The sequence below is a fragment of the Scyliorhinus torazame genome, chromosome 24 (assembly GCF_047496885.1).
Source record: "Scyliorhinus torazame isolate Kashiwa2021f chromosome 24, sScyTor2.1, whole genome shotgun sequence".
Taxonomy (NCBI): domain Eukaryota; kingdom Metazoa; phylum Chordata; class Chondrichthyes; order Carcharhiniformes; family Scyliorhinidae; genus Scyliorhinus; species Scyliorhinus torazame.
Window position 1 is genome coordinate 50933883 of NC_092730.1, and position 22736 is coordinate 50956618.

General features: G+C 43.8%; 2 non-coding genes across 2 annotated transcripts; one reads left to right on the forward strand and one right to left on the reverse strand.

Moving 5' to 3' along the window:
• Positions 1–14313: 14313 nt before the first annotated feature.
• Positions 14314–14386, reverse strand: trnak-cuu (transfer RNA lysine (anticodon CUU)). The gene has a single exon. It is a non-coding gene; the product is annotated as a tRNA-Lys (tRNA).
• Positions 14387–15084: 698 nt separating this feature from the next.
• Positions 15085–15166, forward strand: trnas-uga (transfer RNA serine (anticodon UGA)). The gene has a single exon. It is a non-coding gene; the product is annotated as a tRNA-Ser (tRNA).
• The last annotated feature ends 7570 nt before the right edge of the window (positions 15167–22736 follow it).

Here is a 22736-nt window from a genome sequence, read left to right on the forward strand (position 1 = left end):
TTTTCCGGTTGCCAATCATTTGATCAGTCTGAGGGAAGTCGCATCCTGGAAACATCATAAATTGATCCAGTTCTAAAGTAAATTAAGTCGTTTTAGTCCATGATAACCATAGGCTGCTTTCCCCGTTGACGGTGAGACCTGACTGATGGTGATTTACCCTGAGGATCACGATACCTCAGGCGAGCGGCAAGGCTGTGAAGGCGGGGTTTTCCTGATTCAGTTCTATTGTAACCGTGTGATCTGAATCTAATTAACCTGGTTCTCACTCTGTTAATATTGTCTCACGCTGAGGCAGACCTCACCGATTGGATAGACGAGTGATCGTTCTTCAGTCTTGTCATGGACGAATCCGCTAAATATAAGACCATAAGACCATAAGAAATAGGAGCGGAAGTAAGGCCATTCGGCCCATCGAGTCCACTCCACCATTCAATCATGGTTGATTTCAACTCCATTTACCCGCTCTCTCTCCACAGCCCTTAATTCCTCGAGAAATCAAGAATTTATCAACTTCTGTCTTAAAGACACTCAACGTCACGGCCTCCACCGCCCTCTGTGGCAATGAATTCCACAGACCCACCACTCTCTGACTGAAGAAATTTCTCCTCATCTCTGTTCTAAAGTGACTCCCATTTATTCTACGGCTGTGCCCCCGTGTCCTAGTCTCCCCTGCTAATGGAAACAACTTCCCTACATCCACCCTATCTAAGCCATTCATTATCTTGTAAGTTTCTATTAGATCTCCCAACAACCTCCGAAACTCGAATGAATATAATCCCAGGATCCTCAGACGTTCATCGTATGTTAGGCCTACCATTCCTGGGATCATCCGTGTGAATCTCCGCTGGACCCGCTCCAGTGCCAGTATGTCCTTCCTGAGGCGTGGTGCCCAAAATTGCTCACAGCATTCTAAATGGGGCCTAACTAATGCTTTATAAAGCTTCGGAAGTACATCCCTGCTTTTATATTCCAAGCCTCTTGAGATGAATGACAACATTGCATTTGCTTTCTTAATTACGGACTCAACCTGCAAGTTTATCTTTAGAGAATCCTGGACTAGGACTCCCAAGTCCCTTTGCACTTCAGCATTATGAATTTTGTCACCGTTTAGAAAATAGTCCATGCCTCTATTCTTTTTTCCAAAGTGCAAGACCTCGCACTTGCCCACGTTGAATTTCATCAGCCATTTCTTGGACCACTCTCCTAAACTGTCTAAATCTTTCTGCAGCCTCCCCACCTCCTCCATACTACCTGCCCCTCTACCTATCTTTGTATCATCGGCAAACTTAGCCAGAATGCCCCCAATCCCGTCATCTAGATCGTTAATATATAAAGAGAACAGCTGTGGCCCCAACACTGAACCCTGCGGGACACCACTCGTCACCGGTTGCCATTCCGAAAAAGAACCTTTTATCCCAACTCTCTGCCTTCTGCCTGACAGCCAATCGTCAATCCATGTTAGTACCTTGCCTTGAATACCATGGGCCCTTATTTTACTCAGCAGTCTCCCGTGAGGCACCTTATCAAAGGCCTTTTGGAAGTCAAGATAGATAACATCCATTGGCTCTCCTTGGTCTAACCTATGTATTATCCCTCCAAAGAACTCTAACAGGTTTGTCAGGCACGACCTCCCCTTACTAAATCCATGCTGACTTGTCCTAATCCGACCCTGCACTTCAAAGAATTTAGAAATCTCATCCTTAACAATGGATTCTAGAATCTTGCCAACAACCGAGGTTAGGCTAATTGGCCTATAGTTCTCCATCTTTATCCTTGCTCCCTTCTTGAACAGGGGGTTACAACAGCGATTTTCCAATCCTCTGGGACTTTCCCTGACTCCAGTGACTTTTGAAAGATCATAACTAACGCCTCCACTATTTCTTCAGCTATCTCCTTTAGAACTCTGGGATGTAGCCCATCTGGGCCCGGTGATTTATCAATTTTTAGACCTCTTAGTTTCTCTGGCACTTTCTCCTTTGTGATGGCTACCATATTCAACTCTGCCCCCTGACTCTCCGGAATTGTTGGGCTTTTACTCATGTCTTCTACAGTGAAGACTGACGCAAAGTACTTATTTAGTTCCTCAGCTATTTTCTTGTCTCCCATCACTCGATTGCCAGTGTCATTTTGGAGCGGCCCAATGTCAACTTTTGCCTCCCGTTTGTTTTTATTGTATTTAAAGAAACTTTTACTATCATTCTTAATGTTACTGGCTAGCCTACCTTCATATTTGATCCTCTCTTTCCTTATTTCTCTCTTTGTTATCCTCTCTTTGTTTTTGTAGCCTTCCCAATCTTCTGACTTCCCACTACTCTTTGCCACATTATAGGCTTTCTCTTTTGCTTTGATGCATTCCCTAACTCCCTTTGTCAGTCATGGCTGCCGAATCCCCCCTCTGATAATCTTTCTTTTCTTTGGGATGAACCTCTGTACTGTGTCCTCAATTACTCCCAGAAACTCCTGCCATTGCTGTTCTACTGTCATTCCCACTAGGCTCTGCTCCAAGTCGATTTTCGTCAGTTCCGCCCTCATGCCCCTGTAGTTACCTTTATTTAACTGTAACACCTTTACATCTGATTCTACCTTCTTTCTTTCAAATTGGAGATTGAATTCTACCATGTTTTGATCACTGCCTCCTAAGTGCTCCCTTACTTTAAGATCTTTAATCAAGTCTGGCTCATTACATAACACTAAGTTCAGTATGGCCTGTTCCCTCGTGGGCTCCATCACAAGCTGTTCCAAAAAGCCCTCCTTTAAACATTCAATGAATTCCCTTTCCTTGGGTCCACTGGCAGCATTATTTACCCAGTCCACCTGCATATTGAAGTCCCCCATGATCACTGTGAACTTGCCTTTCTGACATGCACTTTCTATTTCGTGGTGCATTTTGTGCCCCCGGTCCTGACCACTGTTTGGAGGCCTGTACATATCTCCCATTATGTTTTTTTTGCCTTTGTGATTCCTCAACTCTACCCACACAGACTCCACATCATCTGACCCTATGTCGTTTAGTGCTATTGATTTAATTTCATTTCTAATTAACAAGGCAACCCCGCCCCCTCTGCCCACCTCTCTGTCTTTTCGATAGGTTGTGAATCGCTGGATGTTTAAATGCTAGTCCTGAACCCCCTGCAACCACGTCTCTGTGATGCCTACCACATCATACCTGCCAGTCATAATCTGGGCCACAAGCTCATCTACCTTGTTCCGTACACTGCGCGCATTTAAATATAGCACCTTTAATTCTCTATTGACCGTCCCTTTTAGTTTTCTTAGTGTGGTGGACCTTGGCTTACTGAGCCTTTCCATACACTGTGTCATATTTTGTGGGATGGGGACTATCGTAACCTCTCCTGAGTTTTGTCTTTTCGTGCTTTTTTGTATTCCTAAGCTGCTACGCTTCCCACTGATTACTTCACCTCTTGGTTCCCTGACTTTCCCTTCCCCCCCAATCTTTAGTTGAAAGTCCTATTGACCACCCTATTTACTCTTTTCGCCAGAACACTGGTCCCAGCTCGGTTCAGGTGGAGACCATCCCAACGGTATAGGTCCCCCCTGTCCCAAAACTGATACCAGTGTCCCATGAAAAGGATCCCCTCTTTCCCACACCAGTCTTTCAGCCACGTGTTAACTTCCCTTATTCTTGCCTCCCGATGCCAATTTGCACGTGGCTCGGGCAGTAATCCGGAGATTATGACCCTTGAGGACCTGTTTTTAAATTTGAATCCTAGCTCTTTATAATCTCTAAACAGGTCATCTTTTCTAGACTTGCCTGTGTTGTTGGTACCGACATGGACCACAACAACTGGATCCTCCCCTCCCTCTCCAGTATCCTTTCAAGCCGGTCAGATATACCAGGCAACGTACCATGCGGGACTCTTTATCCTGCTCACAAAGGATACTATCTATCCCCCTGATAATAGAATCCCCTGCAACTACAACTTGCCTATTTACTCCCTCCCCTTGAATGGCCTGCTGAACCATGGTGCCTTGGTCAGCTGACTCATCCTTCCTGCAGCCCTGTTCGCCATCCACACAGGGAGCAAGTGCCTCATACCTGTTGGACAGGGTCAAGGGCTGAGGCTCCTGAGTTCCTTACTGCTGGTTCCCTTTAACTGCCTGACCTGCAGTCACACCCTGCTGTCCCTGGCCACTGGCAGGATTTAAACTAGTTACTCTGACTGCCTCCTGAAACACAGTGTCCAGCTAAGTCTCCCCCTCCCGGATGTGCCTCAGTGTTTGAAGCTCAGACTCCAGCTCATCAACTCTGAGCCGGAACTCTTCGAGCAGCCAACACTTACTGCAGATGTGGTCGCTGCAGCTCGCAATGCGATCTGCCAGCTCCCACATCAAGCAGCTCAAGCACATCACCTGACCAGCCATCGCTAATTAATTAATTAGTTTAATTTAAGTTTACGAGTTAAGCTGTGTTTTTTTTAAATGTGGTGCCGATTTGCTATCAACCACAATATGAAGGCACTTTCTGGAAAATTTACCATTCAACCAGCAATAGTCTCATCGTACCACAATAATTTATCATTAATCTGCTCCAAGTATACTTTCTCGACTCGCTGAAAGAATATAATCCCTATTTCCTGGGGAATAAAGCCAGGCAGGAGTAGAAACCTGTAACTGAATGATCAGAAAATGTCCATCGTGAAATGTGCGTTCCGATGATCGACGGATTCCTCTGTGAAGCCGGGAGCGTTTGTTTTTGCTGTCAAATGCTGGTTGATTCCAGTCTTTCAGCGGGGGCCTTTCACACTGTGTGGAAACATCTTGGAAATAATATTGAAGTGTTTCACATCAGTCCATTCATAAAAGTCCCTGAAAGTGATGGGAATTCATTTTATTGAAAAACACTGCATTTCCAACATTGAACACGGGGCTGGAGTCAAAGATCATAGAATTTACAGTGCAGAAGGAGGCCATTCGGCCCTTCGAGTCTGCACCGGCTCTTGGAAAGAGCATCCTACCTAACGTCAACACCCCCACCCTATCCCCATAACCCACTAACCCCACCCAACACTCAGGGCAATTTTGGACACTAAGAGCAATTTATCATGGCCAATCCACCTAACCTGCACATCTTTGGACTCTGGGCGGATATTTTCCATCAGTTCATGGATGCAAAACGAATTAAGACGTTTCGACGCATGCACTTGTCGGTTGAGGTGGCCGAGTGGTGAAGGCGATGTACTGCTAGTCCATTGCGCTCTGTAACGGCGTTCGAATCCCATCCTCGTCGATTTTTCATACGCTGTTTTCTCGGAAGTGGGACTCTTTTTCCGATGATGGATCTGCAATCACTGACGTGCAAATCCATTCCAGGTTGTGAGGCCGGATTGCATCGAGCTGTGTTGGAAAAGCGAGAATTCAAAATTCAGTCTTGTTCTGATTGAGATGAATTGATCGGGTAGGGAGAGAGGAACGACTTTGATTTGACTTACTGTCACATGTACTGAAGTACAGTGAAAAGTATTTTTCTGCTACCAAGGCACATACACATTACATACAGAGTGGGCAAAAAAGAGTAATCGACACAGTGCATTGCCAAATGGTACATCGACAAACAGTGATTGGTTACAGTGCGGAACAAGTGGACAAACAAAGTAAATCCATGAGCAAGAGCAGCATAGGGCGGCGTGAATAGTGTTCTTACACGGAACAGATCAGTCCGAGGGAGAGTTGTTGAGGAGTCTAGTAGCTGTGGGGAAGAAGCTGTTCCTATGTCTGGATGTGCGGGTCTTCAGACTTCAGTGCCTTCTGGCTGATGAAATAGTCTGTAAAAAGTCAAAACCTGGGGGGGGGGGGGGGGGGGGGGGGGAGGGGTCTCTGATAATGTTGTCTGCTGTCCTGCGGCAGCGGGAGTTGTAGGCAGAATCACTGTTCGGGTGGCATGCTTGTGTGATGGGTTGGGCTGAGTTCACCACATTGCAGTTTCTTGCGAAGTTGGACCGAGCAGTTGCCATACCAAGCTGTGATGCAGCCCGATAGGATGCTTTCTATGGCGCATCTGTACAAGTTTGTGAGAGTCGAAGCAGACATGACGAATTTCTTGTCCTTCCTTCGGAGGTAGAAAGGATGTTGGGCTTTCTAGATTGTTGCATCAACGTGAGTGGACCAGGACAGACTGTTGGTGATGGCGACCCCCAGAGTTGTAAAGCTATCGACCATCTCCACTTCGCACCCATTGATGCAGACGGGTGTGTGTGTTGTGCAACGCTTCATGGCGTCGATTATCAGTTCCTTGGTCTTTCCGATATTTAGAGACAGGCTGTTTTAGGTACTGTTATGGGCGAGGCGTTTTCCGAACCGATCTCTCCCTTTAATGGATTTGTTGTTTTTCCTAGCACATGGCTTTTTCCCTAGGTGTGGGATTACAATTATGGACACGTGGGTTTTTAAACACAAAACATTGTTTATTCCATGAACTCAACTGAACATCTTAAATAAACATTGGATCTCTTACCACAGCTTACTTCAAAGATAACTCAGAAAATATTGCAACAGTAAATAATTCCTTAAACTATTCCTTCAAACTTCCAAGGGACTTAACACCTTGAAACAGAATCACATCAGGATAAAGGCTTTACAATCATCAGTTTAAATCACCCAAATGATCCAAAGATGGTCTTTTATGTCAGAGATCCAGCTCCCTGCTTACACAGACACTCCCAAGCTCTTTTCAAACTTGCAGCTCCCTGGAAACACACAGACACACACAAGGTGCTTTTTAAACTGAAAGTAAAAACCTGAAAAATGGCTGACCTAAAGCCCAGCTCCACCCACTCTCTGGCATCACTGTTTTCTTAAAGGTACATTGCTCAAATATCCATGTCTTAAAGGTACTCTTACATGACAACTCCACCCAAGAAAAAAAAACTTCAATTTCAAGATGGTTTCATTTTTCACTTTTGCACCATTCACTAAGAAATATACACAGTAAATATACACTTTCGCTTAAAAAAAACCAACACATGCAAACAGGTATAATAATATAGTCCATTTTTTCTTTGTTATTCTTCCTCCAACCGAAATCCTTCTCGATTGACAGTCTCTTTGAACAAAATCTCTGCACGAGATCTCTGCACGGGGGCAGCACGGTAGCCTTGTGGATAGCACAATTGCTTCACCGCTCCAGGGTCCCAGGTTCGATTCTGGCTTGGGTCACTGTCTGTGCGGAGTCTGCACATCCTCCCCGTGTCTGCGTGGGTTTTCTCCGGGTGCTCTGGTTTCCTCCCACAGTTCAACGATGTGCGCGTTAGGTGGATTGGCCATGATAAATTGCCCTTAGTGTCCAAAATTGCCCGTGCGGTTACTGGGTTATGGGGATAGGGTGGCGGTGTTGACCTTGGGTAGGGTGCTCTTTCCAAGAACCGGTGCAGACTCGATGGGCTGAATGGCCTCCTTCTGCTCTGTAAATTCTATGATAATGATCCATCCATTCCGTTACTACTCTGCATTTCTCTGTGGAATCAGATACTTTAGTTCAATCTGACCACATAGCCCTTTGCAATTCTCCAATACAGGGACATTGGTGATCACAGCTTTCAGGCAGTCAAATGCCTGTTGAAAGTACGCTGTCCATTGAATATTTTTACGTTTCTTCAGCAATTCCATCAGTGGAGTAATCACGCCACAAAACGTTTGCACTAAAGTTCGATTAAATCCACTCATTCTAAGAAATCGCATTATTTCCCTTCCTCTTGAGGGTATCAGAAACTCCTCAAGGAAAGTGACTCGGGCTCCTGCAAATTCACTTTCGGCTAGTTTCATTACCAACCCCGCCACCTGAAGTCGATCGAAGAACTCCATACGATGCTTTAAATGTTCTTTCCATATCTGGAAGTTGGAAATAAAAGCAGATTGTCCTACTTTCTCAATGCAATCATTCAAACGTGGGATAGGGTAAGAGTCAGTTCTTGTAACTGCATTCATCTTTCTATAGTCCACATACAACCGTTGGGTACCGTCTGGTTTAGGTACCATCACTATGGGTGAGCTCCATTGGCTGCTACCCACTTCAATTATGCCATTTTAAGCATACTCTCAATCTCTTTGTTAACCTGTGCCAATTTTAAAGGATTAAGTCTATATGAATGTTGTTTTATAGGAACAGCATTTCCTACATCTACATCATGTATAGCCATTTTAATACTCCCCAATTTATCACTACAAACTTGCCCATGTGATTTCAATAACTCTCTCTGGTCAGTTCGTTTTTCCTCTGGAAGGTAACTTAACAATTCATACCAAATTTTAAGAACATCCTCACTATCCAATTTAATTTGAGGATGTCAAATTCACAGTCATCTGGATTTGGTTCGTCACTTTGAGTTAGAACCATTAAAACCTCCTTTTTCTCTCCTTCCCTTTCAAAGTACCTTTTAAGCATATTCACATGACACACTCGGTGAGTCTTCCTTCTATCTGGTGTTTTTACCACTTAATTCACCTCATTTAATTTCCTTTCAATCTGATACTGTCCACAAAACCTAGCTTTTAATGGCTCCCCTGCAACTGGTAACAACTTTATCCCCACTGGCAAAACTACGAACTTTGGATTTCTTGTCCGCTAACCATTTCATTCCATTTTGTACAACTTTCAAATGTTGTCTAGCCAATTCACCTGCTCTATTTAATCGTTTCCTAAAATTTGACACGTAATCCAATAGTGTAATTTCCGATTTCGCACCCACCAATTTTTCCTTAATCAAATTAGGCGGACTAAAGGACTAAATTTGGTAGACTCATTAGGTGCATCCCTAATTGCAAACAATACGAATGGGATTCATTTATCCCAATCCTCTGGTTAATCTTGACAATACGGCCTCAACATTGGCTTTAATGTCTGATGCAAACTTTCTGACGCTCCCTGCGATTCTGGATGGGACGCAGTTGATTTAAATTGTTTTATTCCTAAGCTATCCATAACTTCTTTGAATAACTTTGAAGTAAAATTAGTTCCTTGATCGGATTGAATTTCTGGTGGTAGTCCATATCTAGTAAAGAAATGAAGTAACTCCTCCACAATCCTTTTAGCTGTAATATTACGTACTGGAATGGCCGCTGGAAACCTAGTAGACACATCCATTACAGTCAAAATATATTGATTCCGACTTTTTGTTTTAGAAAGCGGTCCTACACAATCGATTAGGGCCCTTGTAAAAGGTTCCTTAAATGCTGGAATGGGTGTTAAGGGCGCTGGTTTTATCATTGCTTGAGGTTTCCCTATCACTTGACATGTGCGACATGATTTATAAAATCTAACTACATCTTTATGTAGTCCAGGCGAGTAAAACAATTTTGGATTTTAGCTTGTGTTTTCCTTATTTCCAAATGACCTCCCACTGGTATCTCATGTGCAACTCGCAACACCTCCTTTCTATACCCTATCGGCAATTCTACTTGATGATCTTCTGCCCACTTTTCATCCGCCTGCATATGTACAGGTCTCCATTTTCTCATCAGGCCATCATGTTTACGGTAATAACACACTGGTATACTCTCAGATTCCTCTTCCGTGTATGCTTTCTGATATATCCGTTTTATTTCTACATCTTTCTGTTATAACTCCGCAAATATTCCTGAACTAAAAATATCCGCCTCATCCTCCACCTGTTCTTGTTCTTTTTCAACCATCTGATCAAAAATTGTTGCTGATAATTGCACTTCAACTTCACCTTTACTCTTTGATTTCTCCTCTTGTCTTCACCTGTAACTTTGCGACCTTGTTACGACACAAACCGGAAAAATCCCAGGATATTCGTCCTTCAACACTTCAGTTGACTGATTTTCCACTGCCTTATCAACCACAGTAGGCATCACTCCCACCTGCGATGCAGGTATATCATTACCCAAGATAAACTGTATTCCTGGACAAGATAGTTTATCTATTACTCCTACTACCTCTTCACCATTCTTCACTGGACTTTCCAACTTCACCTTATACAATGGAACGCGACTCCTCTCACCCTGAATTCCACATATCACCACCATTTCTGGCAACATTCTTCCCAAACTACATAATTCCTCATTTTTACCATTAAAGATTGACTAGCCACTGTATCTCAAAACATTGTGACTTCTTCACCTGCTCCTCTTGATACACATAAGTAAATTCTACCCACGCAAGTAAATTCTTTAAATACATCTGGCACCTTCTTAACAATTACTTCTTGAACAGGCTGCACAATTGTTTGCACCTCCTTCGCGTCCCTTGGGATTTCCTTTACCACTCTTACAAACCCCACCGTCTTATCCTGTTTTACCACATCACCCTTCTCAGTGCTTGTCTTCAACCACCAACACTGTGACTTTAATGGCCTAGTTTATTACAGTGAAAACATTTGAAAGTTTTCATTTCTTTTCCACCCTCCTGGATTTCTTTTTTAATCAGAGGTACACTCCCTTTATTGTCTCCCATCATATCACCTTTACCTTTACCACTTGAGTATTTCTCATGTCCCCAGTTTCTATCCCTCATCGGCTGAAACTGATGTCGGAAAACAATCTTTGATTTATGAACGTATTCATAATCATCTGCCATTTCCGATACTAATTTCGCAGCTCTAACCTTCTGTTCTTCCACATGAGTTCTCACTACATCAGGAATTGAATTTTTAAACTCCTCCAAAAGTATAATTTTCTGAGAACTTAATACATTTGGTCTATTTTCAAAGCCCTTATCCACCTATCAAAATTACTCTCTTTCAGCCTTTCAAACTCCATGTATGTTTGACCAAATTCTTTCCTTAAATTTCTAAACCTTAGTCTGTAAGCTTCAGGCACTCGCTCAGCTGCCTTAAGATGGGTTTCTTCACCTGCTCATACGTTCCAGATTCCACCTCCGGTCGTGATGCAAACACTTCACTAGCTCTACCTACCAGCTTTGTTTGAATCAGTAACGCCCACATGTCCTGTGGCCATTTCATTTGTTTAGCTACCTTCTGAAATGAAATGAAAAAGGCTTCCACTTCCTTCTCGTCAAACCGTGGCAGTGCTTGGACATATTTAAATAGTTTCCCACCAAGCCTTCGACTATGACGCGCTTTCACACTATCCTCATCACTATCATCCAGCTGTACGTTTCCCTTTACGTCTGCCAATGTTAACTGATTGTCATGTTTCATGGCCATTTTCTGAAGTTCAAACTCGCTCTCTTTATCTTTTTCCCTCCTCTGTATTTCCATTTCTTTTTCTTTTTCTTCTGCTAGGACTATTCTTTCTTTTCGCCTTTCTGCTCTCTACTTTTCTTTTTCCTCTCTCTCTCTCTTTCTCTTTCTTTTTCCTCTCTCTCCCTCTCGTATTCAAGCCGCTTTCATTCTTTCTCATGTTCCATTTGTTAAATTTGCAACTGAATTTTTGCCATTTCCAATGAGTCAAACTCTATCGCATGCAACTTTAAATGCTTAACCACCGCCATAATTACTTCATCTTTTCGCATTTTGTCAGGTAAGGTTAACTGCAATGTTCTTGCCAAATCTAACAGTCTGCTGTTCGTTTCTGCCCGTAAAGTACTTCGTGTGACATTCTCCACCCACAAAAACTTCTGAGCCTCTGAAAGAACCATTGTTCACAACACTCTCCCCACGTAAACTAAAATACCACACCGGAAAAGGAACAATCCTTCACTGTCTTTAAGTTCACAAAAGCCAATCCAATAGATAGACTTTTATCCTGGACGAGCCCCCAATTTCTATGGGTGAGGCGTTTTCAGAACCCCAAAATGTATCATGGAGTTCAACCAACCTCTCCCTTTAATGGATTTGTTGCTTTTCCTGGCACACGGCTTTTTCCCTTGGTGTATTATTATTATACAATTATGGACTCGTGGGCTTTTAAACACAAAGCACTGTTTATTCCATGAACTCAACTTAACATCTTAAATAAACATTGGATCTCTTAACGCCCCTTACTTCAAAGATAACTCAGAAAATATCGCAACAGAAACAATTCCTTAAAATGTTCCTTCAAACTTCCAAGAGACTTAACACCTTTAAACAGAATCACATCAGGTTGAAGGCTTTACAATTATCAGTTTAAATCACCCAAATGATCCAGAGATGGTCTTTTATGTCAGAGATCCAGCACCCTGCAAACGAAGACACTCCCAATCTCTTTTCAAACTTGCAGCTCTCTGGAAACACACAGACACACACAAACTGCTTTTTAAACTGAAAGTAAAAAGCTGCAAAATGGCTGACCTAAAGCCCAGCTCCACCCACTCTCTGACATCACTGTTTTCTTAAATGTGCATTGCTTAAACTTACATGTCTTAAATGTACACTCACATGACAGTGCACTATGCAACCATGTGATTTATCTACCTCCTGCATCTGATTCGTCATTGTTTGCGATACGACCTACCGCAGTGGTATCATCCACAAACTTATAGCTTGAGTTGGAGCTAAATCCTGCCACACAGGATATGCCTCCATATTCAGCGGGTCCGACAATGACAAGACTGAAGAACGATCACTCGTCTATCAAATCAGTGAGGTTTGCCTCACTGTGAGACAAGATTAGCAGAAGCAAAACCAAATTAATTAGATAGAGATCACACGGTTATACTCGACTTGAAACATGAAAACCCCGCCATCTCACAATTCCCGTTCCAGCCTCCCCGAACCGGCGCCGGAATGTGGCGACTCCGGGCTTTTCACAGTAACTTGATTGAAGCCTACTTGTGACAATAAGAGATTATTAGTATTATTATTATTGATCCTCGCCTGAAGTATGGTGATCCTCAGGTTAAATCACCACCAGTCAGATCTTAGACTCAAAGGGCCTATGGTCATCAGGGACTAGAGCGACTTAATTTATTTTAGAACTGGATCAATGTATGTCATTTCCAGGATGTGACTTCACTCAAGACTGGCCAAATGACTGACATCCGGGAAATTAACGACCATTGAGGAGTTACCGCTACCTGAGGCTTGGTGGGATTGCTGGTTTTAAAGGTTCATCGTGAAATCTAGAGATAAAATGCCGGGAAAGTGGACATGAGTATTATCATGAGATCATTAAAATGTAAAAGGAGGCCATTCTTCCAATGGACTCGGCAACGATATTCTGAAAGAGCCTCTGTGTCTCCATCACATCCCTGTAACACCACCCAACTTTCTGAACACTAAGGGGCAATTTAGCATGGACAGTCTACCTAACGCGCACACATTTGGACTGTGCGAGGAAATCGCAGCACCCGGAGGGAACCCACACAGACACGGAGAGAAAGTGCAAACTCCACACAGTCAGTGACCAAAAGCTGGAATTGAACCCGGATCGCTGGCTCTGTGAGGTAACCACTGTGATAATATGCCACCGTATAAGGCCATAACACGTCATATATCAGATCAAGCATGATCTCATTGAAATGCGGAGCATATTCGATGGGCTGAATGGCATACTTCTGCTCCTACGTCTTATACCCTGATATTGTGTAAATCTGTTCCTGTTCTTGGGTAAAACCCTTGTTAAACCAACACAGACGCCGCATGTCGTCTGCATCTGATTATCTGGCGCAGAGAAGGTGATTGTGGAATACATGTTGTACCCATCAAACTCTGCTACTCACCTGACTGAGATGTGTTCTGTCTCTGTAAATCACAGGTAGTATTCGCGAGTGGAGGGAACACTCTGCACCTCAGTCTCAATAGTTTGTGAGAGCAGGATTCCTTCATTATGAGTCAATGTCTGGGACTGTATGTGAGGGTGGGTTTCAGTCTCTATCAGACATTGGTACTGAATGTCAGTTTGGAAATGTTTCTGTATCTATCAATCACAATTACTGTTTGGGAAAAGTGAGATTAATACATAACAGCAGCACTGCTGTAACAGACAGAGAAAGATACACAAAAAATCACGAAGAGACTATCAGGACACACATACAATGACACACACACAGAAAAGGTGCCGAGATGGAGAAACTGTTTTTTTAGGAAAATGTGTTTTCTGCTGCACACAGAGAGACCCTGTTTGTAAAATTATATCTTGCTGTGTAACTGAGCTCTCTGCTGTGTAGCCGTGCTCTCTGCCATGGAACCGTGACACTGCCGGTGACAGATCTTCACTGTAGTTGTGTCAAATCATTATCTGTTGTGTAATGTGTTCCCAGTTGTGGAAGTAAGATCCGTCGGAAGCAGAACCTTTCTGCGCCGTTTCTGAGACGAAATTTTAATTACATATTTATTAAATTTTGTCACGAGGTTCGTTTCGACCTCTGGATTCCCAGTCAAGGGACATAACCTTGTGTTCCTGTTATGAAGACAGTTCATTCAGCATCAATATTTTCAGATAATAACAAGAAAGCGCCCAACGTGGGGCTCGAACCCACGACCCTGGGATTAAGAGTCCCATGCTCTACCGACTGAGCTAGCCGGGCTGCTGGTGCACTGTCTATTAAACCTCTTCTTGAAGAGAGTTGCTGCGGTGCTCATTCGGAAGGTCAGTGCTGACTTGTTGGGCCGAATGGCCTACTTCTGAGCTGGATATTCTACGATTCTGTGATACAAGCATGTTGATGCGGTGAAGACGTTCTGCCCACTCCTGATACCATGTAGGAATGCTGGTCTCTCAATGACTGACGACCAATGACATGTAATAAAAAATAACTGACTTAATAATTGAGCAGCACCTCCTGGCTTGTGCTCTGACCGCGATCCGGGGAACTGCCGGAATCCCGACACGTGACCATTTTAGTTGCGTCATCAGGTGACCGTTCGGCCTGCACAGGTCTCCTTCTGTGCTGTAATTTCTAGATTTCATCATTTAAATTTTCTTCCAGACTGTAAAGTGTGGTCCTGTTCCATTTGAATTTCTAATATATTTCCAATGTAACTGATGTTGTTCCACAATCTATTTAATCGGTGGAATTGTGCGTTTAGGGAGCTGAGGTTTTCGAGTCTCTCAAGGCCTCTCTCCAAATCCAATGGTCATTTTCCACGAAGATTCAACCTCTCCTCACATAAACATCGGGGCCCCGTTGATCGTTTGAATGCAATAACTTCCTGGAGTGATTCCAGGCTGGTTTTAGAATGTATTCTATCGACCAAATTACTAATGAATGGCACACTAGACGCAGCTGCGATGGCCGAGTGGTTAAGGCGTTAGACTTGAAATCCCGTGGGGCTTCCCCACGCTGGTTCGAACTCTGCTCGCAGCGACTGTGTTTCGAAGTGTTTGCTGAACTCCCCGCGCAAGCCACTGACTCGAGAATGAATTGGAATGTTTGTAAATGAACGGTTTGAGTCAGTCAGATGTTCAGCATTTGTTTTGGAAACTGAACGAAATATAAAGAAGCTCGCACTCAAAACAACAATCAATAAATAATAACGTTTCCTGCAACGTTTGGAAGGAGAAGCAGCAACGGCAGCGAATGGAAACGTGGTTCGGTTTCATTCAGCTGAATGTTTTTTTGGGTAAAAAGATCGTGTTAGAAATTGAACATATTTTATCTCTCTATCTGTTTCTTTGTTTCTTTCTCTCTCCCTCACTCACTGTTTTTGTGCTTCTCCGGAGACTGATTGGATACACAGTGAAACTCAGCCCTATTTCATCCCAACTCTTTTGGACGAATACATCCTGGCGATGGGCGGTCCTGAATCAGTGGAAGAATCGACAAACTATTCCATTCTTGGCTCTGTGAGAAGTTCCATTCCTGGTTGTGAGGTGGTTCTGGGATAAAGGGATCGAGAGAGAACGAAGTGACTGCAGTCTGACTCTTACTCTGAAAACCAGTTAGTGCGCCCTTGTACAAAGTGGATGTGTCTGAGAACAGGAGGAAAGCAGATCATGGGCCTGTGATTGATTTAATTGAGCCAGACCTTGAAAAGTGAAGCAAACTTCTAACTAGTCGGTGCCTGTCTGAGAACTGGTAAGGAATTACGGCTGATATTGAAACGGTTCATCTTTAATTAGTTACAGCAAATCGATTCTTTCAGAGGTCATGGTGTATTGTTTTCAGAGTCACTGTCATAGTTTCTTAAAATATGATTTGTGCTTGTTTTTGTTTTGTTCAGTAATTTGGGGAATCTATTTGGAGCGGGTGCAGTTGGTCAGTATCTGTGCCTCTTGCTTGGCAGCTCCCCGGGAAGCAGCAGCTCCATTCCTATCGAGATCTGTGGACACAATCAGGAGACCCAAACTATTGCGCACTGCTGCCATCTCCTGGCTGAAAGCAAGTTGTGCAACAAGTTAACGAGGTATTCGTGATACGTTTCAATTGGAGCAAAATAACATTAACATGGTTAATATTATCACTGTAGTAATCACATTAAAATCCCCAGATATCTGATTTCCGACTGAGCGATCTGTTCATCCCGATTTATCGGAAAATGAAGGATTCCCATTACAGCCGTATTGGTTACAAGAATATCCAATCTCTGATTTAATACATTCTCCCGCTTCATTGTTTGTGTATTCGTTCTATAAATACAGGCAAAGCTTGAAGAAATCAGTAACAGAGTAATCAATGTTCCCGGAGAGATGAAACTGCCGCCCCGAACTTCATTTTATGAAGGTGATTCCAGTCACTCCCCACTTTCCCATCAGAACAACGTCACAGAAGAAATCACATCCCCTTCACAGAATAACCATTCAGCACGAAAGTAAATTATCTGAACTATGCTGACCAGAATCAGTGTGCTCAAACGTGTGTTCTTGTTGAAAGAAAAAATGAGGAAGTGAATAGCTGTGTGGCTACCGCAGGGCAGTAATGTTGTAGCTCCTGGTTTAAGGAGCAGAGTGCCGCAGCGGATGCGTGTTGGGTCATTAGCCCGAGGTCGAGGAATCGAGGCTATTCTCTGCTATTTACATCCTCCCTGACACGTAAAGTAAAAATAACGCACGTTCCTGTTTGCTTTGCAGCAAATACCGATCAGAAACTTTCTTGCAGTCTCATCCCGACATTAAACCCAGGATAAAGCAGGCAGCATGACACATTACAACATTGTAAAGCTCACACAGAGGGAACCACAGAGAAAATGCTTTCAAGTCTCAGCAAGACTGACCAGATCTGTCGGGAGAGAAAAGAGTTAACGTTTCGAGTCCAGATGACACTTTGTCAAAGCTGGACCGGATACGATATCCAGTAGTACCCCACAAAGGGGCAATATAGATATATAACGATATCCATTAATAACTCACATGGGGCATATAAGGAAATAAAGCTTTATCGAGCAACAAATCACAATAGAAACTAAGTTCCCATCTTCCCCTCTCGGGCGGATATGAACAATCGAACCTGCCTGACTATTTCCAAGAGAAGACGAATTTTACCCGGAGTCCTGGGATCAATATTAATTCCTCAACCAAAGTCACTGAAGCAGATTATCGAGTCATTAACTGCGCTTTTGCCTGTGTGGTCTTGCTGTGCGTATTTAAGCGGGAATCTCATGTCCTGAGACCAACGCTTTATCATTGAAAGGAAGGTATTGGACATTCGTGAGGTTGAAAATCTCGCTGGAGAAAATTAACCTCGTGGGGGAAAGGTCAATATCAGGAGTGGGATTCGCACCCACGCTTCCAGAAGGGACTGCGACCTGAACCTTTGACCGCTCGGTCACCCTGATGCGTTGTCGCCGAAACTAAGATCCGTGCACACATCGGCTCAAATTCTATCTTCATCGTCATTCCATTTCAAACAAGATATGCTTATCCTACTTTTGAACACCAGCCAGAGTCCTGTATCTGAGTGTCATCCTTGTCCAGGCCGCTGAGGGTTAAGGAGCTCCTCATTGCTGCATTGATCAGTTTGCTCCAATCAACCAGGAACGAATTCCCGCTCTACCTGTTCCTCACTCGAAGATATTGAAAGCCTAAGATCTGAGCGACGTGAAGTATCCAATTGGAGAGTTGCTTCCTGACGACTGCATTCTCTCTCCACAGCTGCTCCCGGTGCTGCTTTCACAGACAAGTAGCCGAAGAATCCCTCCTTTTTCCAAACAGGAGAACGTTCATCCAGGAGAGGCGCCAGAAGAGTGTTCTGGGAGAAGTCAACTTTGTCACCTCGACTATACTGTGGGTAGCTGAAGAACAGGTGTCAAAGAGCGGATCAGACTGTAAGCAAAACGTTGATACTAATAAAGAAAAAGGTAGATGTGCTGCTGACTAATAGCGACTTGTTTTCGTTTGGTGTGATTGAGAATATATATAGCAGAGAGTGGTTTCGATCCATCGACCACTGGGTTATGGGCCGCTGCTCCACGCTGCTCGTGCTTGACCCTGTCCGGGGTCGGACTTGAGGCAATGTTTGAAGAAATCAATAACAGCGTGATCAATGTTCCCAGAGAGGTGAAACTGCCGCCCCGAACTTCATTCTATGAAGGTGATTCCAGTCACTCCCCACTTTATCATCAGAACAACGTCACACAAGAAATCACATCACCTTCACAGAACAACATTCAGAACGCAAGTAAATTATCTGAAATATGCTGACCAGAATTACTGTGCTCAAACGTGTGTTCTAGTTGAAAGAAAAAAAATGAGGAAGTGAATACCTGTGTGGCTACCGCAGGGCAGTAAAATCGTAGCTCCTGGTTTAAGGAGCAGAGTGCCGCAGCGGAAGCGTGCTGGGCCATTAGCCCGAGGTCGAGGAATCGAGGTAGTTCTCTGCTATTTACATTCTCCCTGACACAAAAAGAAAACATAACACACGTTCCTGTTTGCTTTGCAGCAAATACCTATCAGAAACATTCTTGCAGTCTCATCCCGACATTAGTCCCAAGAATGAAGGAGACAGCATGACGCAGTACAACATTGTAAAGCTCACACATAGGGAACCACAGAGAAAATGCCTTAAAGTCTCAGCAGATCTGACATCATCTGTAGGGAGAGGAAAGAGCAAACGTTTCGAGTCCAGGTGACCATTTGTCAAAGCTGGACTGGAAACGTTATCCAATAGTACCCAACAGAGGGGCAATATAGAGAAATAACGATATCCAGTAATACCTCACAGGGGGCCAATAAGGAAATAAAGTTTTATCCAGCAGTAAATCACAATAGAAACCGAGTTTCCAACTTCCCCTCTCAGACGGATGTAATCACTCCAACCAGCCAGACTATTTACAAGAAGATAAGACGAATTTTACCCGGAGTCCTGTGCTCAATATTAATTCCTCAACCAGAGTCACTGAAGCAGATTATCGAGGCATTAACTGCGCTTTTGCCTGTGTGGTCTTGCTGTGCGTATTTAAACAAGAATCTCATGTCCTGAGACCAACGCTTTTCCACTGAAAGGGAGGTATTGGATCTTCCTGATGTTGAAAATCTTGCTGGAGAAATTTAACCTCACGGAGAAAAAAGGCAATATCAGTTGTGGGAGTCAAACCCACGCCTCTAGTAGAGACTTCGATCTAAACGCAGCAACTTAGACCACTCGGCTGTCGTCCAAACTAAGATCCACTCGCAAAGCGACATAAATTCTATCTTCATCGTCATTTCATTTCAAACAATAGATGCTTTCCCTACTTTTAATCCCTAGCCAGAGCCCTTATCTGAGTGCCATCCTTATCCAACCCGCTGGGGGTGAAGGAGCTTCTCATTGCTGCATTGAACAGTTTGCTCCAATCAACAAGAACCGAATTCCCGCTCTACCTCTTCCTCACACGAAGCTATTGAGAGTCTAAGATCTGAGCGACGTGAAGTGTACAAATGGAGAGTTGCATTCTGGCGACTGCAATCTCTCTCCACAGCTGCTTCCGGTACTGCTTTCACGGACAAGTAGCCGAAGAACCCCTCCAGTGTCCAATCAGGTGAACGTTCATCCACTAGAGGAGCCAGAAGAATGTTCTGGGAGAACTCAACTTAGTCTCCTCGACTGTACTGTGGGTAGCTGAAGAACCGGTGCCAAAGAGCGGATCAGACTGAAAGCAAAACTTTGATACTAATAAAGAAAAAGGCAGATGTGCTGCTGACATATAGCAACTTGTTTCCGTTTCGTGTGAGTGAGAATATAAATAGCAGAGGATGGTTTAGATCCATCGACCTCTGGGTTTGGGATCCAGCACACGTCCGCTGCGCCACTTTGCTCGTAGTTGTCTTCTCTGGGGTCGGACTTGAAGCAAAGCTTGAAGAAATCAGTAAGAGCGTGATCAATGTTCCCAGAGAGGTGAAACTGCCGTCCCGAACTTCCTTCTATGAAGATGATTCCAGTCATTCCCCAGTTTCTCATCAGAACAACGTCACAGAATAAATCACATCCCCTTCACAGAACAACCGTTCAGCACGAAAGTAAATTAACTGAACTATGCTGACCAGAATCAGTGTGCTCAAACGTGTATTCTTGTTGAAAGAACAAATGCGGAAGTGAATAGTTGTGTGGCTACAGCCAGGCAGTAATGTTGTAGCTCCTGGTTTAAGGAGCAGAGTGCCGCAGCGGAAGCGTGCTGGGCCATTAGCCCGAGGTCGAGGAATCGAGGCTATTCTCTGCTATTTACATTCTACCTCACAGCAAAAGTAAACATCACGCACGTTCCTGTTTGCTTTGCAGCAAATACCTTTCAGAATCCTTCTTGCAGTCTCGTCCTAGGAATGAAGGAGACAGCATGACACAGTACAATGTTGCATAGCTCACACAGAGGGAACCACAGATAAAATGCTTTAAAGTCTCTGCTCAATTGATCCTCAAGATAAACACTTCCAAATTCCACCAATTCCATTGGGAAATGCATGAATATAGATTGTTTAAATTTTACATACTCCGAACACCTCTCCGTCCACCCGATCACATTCTATCACCGACAGTTCATGTGAATCTCCCGCGCTCTGTTGCGGTTCTGTGTCGTGGCCAGTAGCTGTCAACACACTGTGGTAGAGCAAAGTTCACAGATTAGAGTGAGACACAACTGATAAAAATTGTTTTTATTATATTAAAGTTGGGACGGCGGGATTTCGAAGAAGATAATATGTGGTGATGATCTTTTCTTATATTTTGGTTGTGTTGAATCCGTCAACATGTTGTATGTGGGAGTGACGTGCATTCTCTCTGCCCTTCTCTGGTCCCGTTTGTAAATGGGGGATTCCTGTCACTCTCGGGTAATGTGTGAGAGTGTAAGAGACATTCTGAACCTGTCAGTCTTCGTCACTATATGTGCCTCTGGATACGTTGTCAATGGAACCGCACCGTGACACCAGTTCTTCGGCGACCCACAGTACAGTTGAGGTTACCGGGATGACGTCTCCCATAATTCTCCTCACCCACCTCTCCAGAATGAACTTCCGCCTGTTTGTAGACTGGAGGGGTTCTTTGGCTACTTGCCTGTAATAAGATCGCATATTAAAATTCCATTGAAGTAAATGAGTTGTATCATGTGGTTAAGGAGACGCACAATAATCCATTGTACTCTGCACACGTGGATTCAAATCCCATCCTCGTCTGTAATGTGTCTGTTGTGTCTCTGTTTGGTCCACTTCATGAGCATGAAGTACAAATGCTGTGATTTTTTGCTTTGGTTCACGGGCTTGGCGGGTGGTGAATTCGACGAACACTGTCCATGTTGAAACCACATTATAAAAAGGTTAGAAAGCTACTTATTTCACTCCCTGACCTAATTGCGTATAAATTCTGAGTTAGAAACAGTTCCGTCCTCTCAGTTTGAAACTCACAAAGTCGCGCAAAAAGTAAGTTCATAAAATAAAGAAGCAGTCTTCAGCCATTAGACCCATCGAGTCTGCCCAGCCATTCTATTATGGCTGATACATTCCCCATCTGCGACCTACAATGTTACAGACGAAGAGGTCGATTGCGTTATCAGCAGGAACACCTTCTCCCTAGAACGCATGACCTCGGAGCGGGAGTCGGCAATTTAGCCTCCTGAGCCTAACACCTCCCATGTGATGTTGGCTGATCCCATCCTGGCCTCAACTCCACCGTCTTCCCGTTCTCCGTATCCCTTGAACTCCTTACCAATAAAATCTCTCTACCTCCTCCTTAAACTTACTCACTCTCCCTCCATCCAACGCAATCTGTGGTACCGAATTCCACGGAATCATAAACCCTTTGGGATAAGTAGTTTTTCCTCAATTCTTTTTTAAAATTGCAATCTGTTATTCTAAGAGCATGACCTCTCGTTTTAGAATGCCCCACAAGAGGAAGCAACAGCCCCATGTCAACTTTTTACATACCTTTTGGTACCTTGAACATCTCAATTAGATAATTACGCATACATTCTGAGTGAGAAACTGTGGACCAGTCTTCCTCAGTTTAAAACTCACGATGTCGCACAATAACATCCGATTCAACTATTAGATCGATGACCAGGAATCGAACTGGGACAACTGCTTGGAAGAAAACTTTGCTCACCACTCTCCCACCATCGCTGCATTTCCAATTTTGAACACCAGGTGAATAGAAGGAAGCAGATACATTCCATCAGTTCATGGATGCAAAACGAATTAAAACCTGTTGACATGTGCAGTTGTGGGACGAGGTGGCCGAGTGGTTAAGGCGATGGGCTGCTAATCCATTGTACTCTACATACGTGTATTCGAATTCCATTCTCGTTGATTTTAAATCCACTTTTCTCGGACGTGGGCCTTATTTTTCCTAGATGGATCTGCAATCACTGATGTGACAATCTATTCCAAGTTGTCAGGCCAGATTGCAGCGAGTTGGGTTAGAGGACGGAGGAACGAAGGCAGACGGGTTTGGGGCTTAACCGTTATTTGACACCAGTTCTTCTTCGGCTATCCACAGTACAGTCGAGGATACCGGGTTGACTTCTCCCATAATTACC